At 27.6% G+C, this 6763-nt stretch overlaps 1 long non-coding RNA gene across 1 annotated transcript; it reads right to left on the bottom strand.

Moving 5' to 3' along the window:
* Positions 1–1834: 1834 nt before the first annotated feature.
* LOC139426750 (uncharacterized) lies at positions 1835–5207 on the bottom strand. The gene is made up of 2 exons (XR_015432476.1): positions 5080–5207; positions 1835–2604 (listed from the first exon to the last, which is right to left on the bottom strand). It is a non-coding gene; the product is annotated as an uncharacterized LOC139426750 (long non-coding RNA).
* Between the last annotated feature and the right edge of the window lie 1556 nt (positions 5208–6763).

The raw sequence follows: 6763 nt of genomic DNA, 5'->3' as shown, positions 1-6763 counted from the left end.
ATGAGCATTCATTTAATCAAGATCTAATGCCCAAAATAATTTTTTAAATCAACAATTAGGTTAAATATTATTCCAGATAAACATGCATCAACAATGAATTAAATACTTTGATTCATTTAAATAAGTGTTAGTACAAAGGCATATGTTATTCAAATTAACTCATGTGCTCTTCATTGTAATTTAGTATCTTTCATTTAAACAATAAGAAAGAATTTACTTACCTTTTTTGGTACTAATAAAAATATTGTTCTACATTACATTTCGTAAAAGCAAGATTTATTTGAATCAGTCTGTGGATGATCTATAAAGCGATGATTAGTTTGTAGAAAATTTAAATTTTGCTATCCGGCGGGTAAAATATACTTCTAAGAATAAATATTAAAATTTAGAAAATTGTTTATTAAAATACAAATAACAGAATAAGCATGTATATTATATGTATTTAAAACAGAAACTCAAAAACCACAAGTTTTAAGCTTCTATTGCCTGAACCCAATTTTGAGACTATTGTTTATTAAATGATCAAATCTTTCTTTCGTTCTTAACATAAAATATTTTCAAAACAATTACTTATCTTTTTTGATCAGTATAATCTTACCTGTTAATGAATTTAATATTACATATCTAATTATAATAAGAGGAATTATTTGCATTTTAAGTCATCATGCTAATGAAAGCTAGTTAAATAAAAAATTTCTCTGATTAAAAAAGAAATAAATACAAAAGCCATCTAAAAATAAAAAAAATAGTCATGTATTACTTACTGTAAGCAATAGATCCATCAATCAACAAAGTAAATCGAAGGTTATTCATGTATTTTTGATAAACTGACTTATTATTATTACTACTTATTACTTCATTAAACAACTTTCTTCGAAGTTTGAAAAAAGAAGAAAATGCAATTTTTTTTCTTTTTCTCTCTAAATCTTATACTTTGGTGCACCCCACAGGGGTGTTATTTTTATTTATGCCACCTAGTGTCTGAACGGAAGCATATGTATGAGTTATCGATGAGAACAGTTTATTTGACGCCTTAGCAACCAACTTATTGTCATATATAATCATTCTAAAACTTAGTGTCATTTCAGTGGGGGGGGGGGGTCCATTGTGTTTGGTATAGAATTCTGGTAATAAAAAGTTTCAATATTAAAGAAAGAAAAACATGACAGAACAATCTTGAAGTATACCATAGGCTTTAAATTATTCTACACGCAAATGATATACCAATTCATACGATTTTTTATCCATACATAGCCTGTGCTAAGCATTTATCATCTAACCAAATATAATCAAACTGTAAATTTGGCAAAAAAATTTATTTTGGGGAAAGTATTGGCAAAAGCTGTTTTCAAACAAAAAGCGAGATGCAGATTATTTTAGCAGAAAATATTTTTTTAATGACAATAATATATGCACTAACTTAATAACACAGAACATAGTGTCGATTCAGGTTTATCCTTATATTACTGCACTAATCTAATATGTTGCCAAAAATAAACCTCAACCCATGTCTATTTCCTCCTCTCTAACAAGATAAAACAACTGCATTTTTCAATCTATCCCTCATTCATTCCTCCTTAACAGCAAAATGACTCTAAATTTGTATTTTTATAAAATAATTAATTTATAATAAATTTGTATTATGCTTAAAAGTTTCCTACGGAAAAAATCAATCATAAAAAATTTCTGAGATTTTCCTTTGGGTAAGAATTTTAAAAACTGGCAAATAATTTGAAATCCTTAGCATTGACTATGTATATATAAATAGTAATATCACAATTAAAAGTCAATAAAGAAAAAGTGCAGGTAAACAAAGAAAACACAACACCGGAAGCAAAATTATAATCATACTTAATACAATGACTAATTAACCAGTGAGAATAGCGTAAACCAAGTTTACAAAAAATTATAGTTTAAAATAAAACAAAATTAAATAAAATTAGCACTATAATGAGAAAATAAAACCTCATAGTAAAATGTGAAAACATACAAGTAAATTTGCCATACAGAGTGAAACGACTTTAAGTTCATTACTTGAAGAGATGGTTAAGAATCGTTCAATGCAGGCACTTATAAAAAAAGTCCACATGTTTCGCAGAGAGCTTTTATTAAAATATTTTTCTAATTTTGAAAAAAATCAAATGACACACAGTTTTTTTTTTTTTTTAAAGTTTTAACTAGTGAACACACAATCACAATAATTTGGAGCAATAGCAACAGACGTTTAAAAGTTGTATCTGGAAGAAGAACTCAAGTTAAAATTTTGCCGGGGGAGGTACATGGGAAAAGCATTTGCAGAGGAGGCCTGACCAAATCCTTCTCGCAGCATCCATATCTTGCACTTCTTTAAAGTTTATTCTTTCGCTCGAACAATGGTGGAGAAGATTTCTCTATAGGGGAGAGTAAAAGCGAGTCGATGAAGTTAACAGCATAATTGTGAAGTGATCAGCTTTTTTGTTTCCAGGAGTGTCGCAATGGCACAGGGAATAGAGGTAGACGATTCATGGGTCTGAGTCCCCTGGACGCCAGACTAACTGTAGCAGGCTTGAGTGGTTTTCCTCTCCATGTAACTCAAACGTGAGTCTTGTCAGACATTCAGCTCAGCTAGAACATTTAAAACAGGACTTATCAATGTAAAAGTATTTTATTTGAATAGGTTATTAAAAGTTTTCATCACAATGTACACAAATACATTCATGAAAATTTTATTACATTAAGAACAGGTTTAGCCAAAGTAATTTTTAAATTTAATATTATTGAACTAATTTAACACATTGAATGCCATAAGGGTCACCGGTGACTGGTGCTGAGCTTGTAGCGACACAGGGGTCGCTGATGAATGGTGAAGCCAAGATTATTCAAAACACATAATTCAAATAAATTTTTAATGCTCTTAATTTTTTTAAATTATTATTATTACTAAAATGGTTTGAAGAAATTAATGCAATAAATACTGAAAAAATCATTTTGGCCAGAAGCCATGTAAGCGTGGCATTCAACGTGTTAAAGAAACAAAAAAAGAGTAAATCTAGCTAAGCTTAAATACATAAAAAAGTTTTAAGATTGTTTTTAACACATAACAAAATTGGAGTAAACAAAAAAAATTAGACTGTAAATAGAAAAGTATTTATTTATAAAAATAACTAGTGATAAAAATAATTATTATTTATAAAAATATTGAATAATTGAAATTTTTTTTTTGCATTTACTGGAACACAGTTAAGACAGAAAGTACCAAAAAAAAAAAAAAACTATAAATAATTTGGTTAAATTTAGATTACACAAACATTAAATTGCCTTTCAGAGAGCAAAAAATAAAAATAATGTCACTGTATCAAGTTTATACACATAGCTTTACCTAACAATCAATATATTTTCTTTCGAAATATTGTTATCAAAATTGCTTCGCTTCATATTTTTTGACTACAGTTCAGGAAAAGAATTAGTTATAGATTATAAAAGCTTTTTGATAATGTTATGCTAAGTAACACAGGTAAGGTAGCAATAACAATAAAATAAAGGTTTCTTAAAAATTATTATCACTGACGCTGAATTAGAAAGATTTACTTGTTAGCTTTTCGTGGCTAGAAAACAAGGAGTATAAAGTGTTGAGCATTGAATATGAAGTACCAAATACTTTTTGTATATAGTATTCAGCATATATCGATAAATCAATAAGAATTAATCTTGAAAAATGCCAGTGGAACAACAGCGATTCTGCATATCTAATCCATTCGCGATCCAATGACATGAATGATATGCAAATAACATTTTTTATAGTTATTGATTACAAAATTATGTAATTTATACTGCACTTGTTAACAATCCTTTAATATTTTTAAAAAGTTCAAGCTGTTAAGTACTTTTTATTATTTTATTTTAAACATAGAGCAAGGTACGCATCACCGCCATCACTCGACCATGACCAAAAATCCTATTTCTAAGGCTTTACTTTTTAACGGCCATGGTTGGAATGCCATGTAATTTTGATACTGGTCCGATATAGTGGACTCCGCTTGAGCTAGCTCTTTTCAATTTCAGGCACGATAACCAATGAGAGAACTTTCAGTCGTGGCAGAGTTCATGTGCACCTTGCAGAGTATACACGTCAGCTGTTTTACACATTGCCAGGATCAAACTCCTTACCCTAGTTCTCTAATAAGCAGTGTGAAAAATATTTTAACTAGCTGTGCCACAAGAGCACCCTGGAGCAGGCTATTAACATTTCTTAAAAATCAAATAAATAAAATTTTACTTTCAAATGTTAAATTTTTTTAAAGGAAAGTTTTTCAGTCGTAAATAATTATATATCCCATGTTATCTATTTTGAGTCAAATTCAGAACTAAAATTTGAAATTTTAAACTTAAAGCTGTGATGTTAGAATAAAACATTTTGAAACATTACTTTTACAAAATAATAATTAATTCAAAATCTACAAATCATTAGAAGATTGTTTTTTCTTTCATGCTCACACCATATTTAATATATTAATAAAGCATAATCTTGTTTTTTTTCTTCAGGTTTATATCAACTGTAAGTTTAGTAGCAGTTTTTTTAAATAATTATTATTAGAATATGTTTATCCAAATGTCACTTGTTTTTTAAAATAGCTAGTGATTGAAAGTATACTTTTCATAATTATAATAAAAATTCGAAAACATTCTTCGTTGTTTTTTAAATTATTTAATTATTCTCTGAGAGAATTTCTGTGAAAGCTCTTGATTATAAACTAAGATAAACAAAAAAGCAAATTGGTTTATTCAAATAAAAATAATTTCTTATTCATAACAATCGCCACATTGAAAACCCCATACAAAAGTATGATCAAACACTACAGAACAAATATAGGGCATTTTAAAAACATTCTTCTTAATATTATAATGATAAAACATAAATGCTACAACTAAAACAGAAATGTAAACATCATAATTAGGGTTAGCTCCTCGCTTAAACATTTTTATAAGATTTGTAGCAGAAATAGTTCATCAATAATAATTAAAATGTATTAATAAGAAAGATGCCATCATTAATTGGAAATGAATATAAAAATAAGATATAAGCATAAGTTTTAAACTTACCAAATTCAAGCATTGAGAACATCACACGCGCTGCATACATAGCGTTCGCCACATTGCCCGGGTTGTAAATGTAAACAATCTGCTCGCAGTGGGTGGGAGGGTAGAAGACAGGAAACGGAAGCTGGGCTGTTCAGATGGCTTTTTCTTTGATTAAAGTAAAGACTCCATGATTAAACTCTTGTTAATTTTCAGTAAATGAATAAAACTGTACGCTTAAAGCATTTGTGAACGAAAACTGTTCATACAGCTTCAATGAGTAAAGATATTATATATGTACTTAAAAACAAAATTAATGAACACAAATTTTAAAATTTCGTAAAATTAAACTTGCTTTGTTAATGTGAATGCTACACGAGACTGTTGCATCAATTCATGAAAAAATAAAACTAATAACTACTGTAAATATGCGATCTATTTCTTAAGCAGGTATATCGTATAAACTTAAAATTCGAATCTCGGAGAGTAAATTAGTTATACATTCAACTTGGCAAAATTTCCAATCATTCAAATTTTAATAATGTGCGAGTTTTTGATTAATAAAAATTGATCTGATTGGGGTATTGAATTCCGTAGATACCAGTTGATGTTTCATAAAAAATAAAACATCTAAAATAGTAGTCAAATAAAACATTTTTTTTCAATCTCAAATTAATATCTTGTATGTTTCATGAAAGAACAAAAAAAAAAAAAAAAAAAAAAAGCAGAAAACTTTTTAAATATATACTTTAATTAGAGAATTGTTGAAATTCTGAAGCAATTAAACAAAAACTTAGATCTGAAAAACTAAGATCGAAAATATCACAAGACAAATTTTGCGTGAACTGAAAAAAATTTTAAGAAATCCTTGTTCAAACTTAATTCACCTTAAAGATATTCAAAATGTCTTCCAAAATTCTTAAGATATTCTGAAAAATCTTAAGATGTTTTAAGGTAACATTAACTCAGGAAACTTTCTTCAAATTTTCTTAAGACAAACTTAATTCATCCTAAAGATATCCAAAATGTCTATAAAATGTCTGAAAAAATTCTTAAGATATTTTAAAGAATCTTAAGGTAATTCTAACTGAGGAATATGTCTTAAGATTTTCTTAAGAATTTTTGAAGACAAACTTAATTCACCTTAAAGATATTCAAAATGTCTTCAAAAATTCTTAAGATATTTTGGAGATAGAGTCAAATCTTAAGAAATTCTTCAGATTTCTGAAGAATTTCTTAAGAAAATGACATTTTCTTAAGAAAATCTTAAGATTATTTTTAGTGGGGTATTATTCATATATAGACGTTTACATATAGTAGAGTGATGAAAATAAGCAATTCCGAACAGACGGATTTTTAATGGTTTTGTTGCCAACGCTGAGTTTAACGAAGACACATTTCTGAAAATTACAATCTCAATTAGAGTTGTATTTGATGCATAGTAAAGATAAAGTTGATTGTTTTCAGCAAATTTGTTGAACATATAATTTTATATAATAAATAAAGAGAACAAGAAACATATCACGATTTTAGAAATTATTTGTAACTTGAAAAGTAGAAAAAATCAGTTCTAGCATAGACACTTTTAAGAATGCAATGATTTTTTTTCTTGGGGCGAGGTGCGTTAAAACTATACGTTTTCTAACAAAAATGCATGACATATTTATAATATTATTAATGAGATTCTTATTATTGTGATATCTATATT

The sequence above is a fragment of the Parasteatoda tepidariorum genome, chromosome 3, assembly GCF_982258835.1.
Source record: "Parasteatoda tepidariorum strain Cologne lab strain chromosome 3, Ptep-v5.0, whole genome shotgun sequence".
Classification (NCBI taxonomy): Eukaryota; Metazoa; Arthropoda; class Arachnida; order Araneae; family Theridiidae; genus Parasteatoda; species Parasteatoda tepidariorum.
This window is presented reverse-complemented; position numbering and strand designations above follow the sequence as displayed.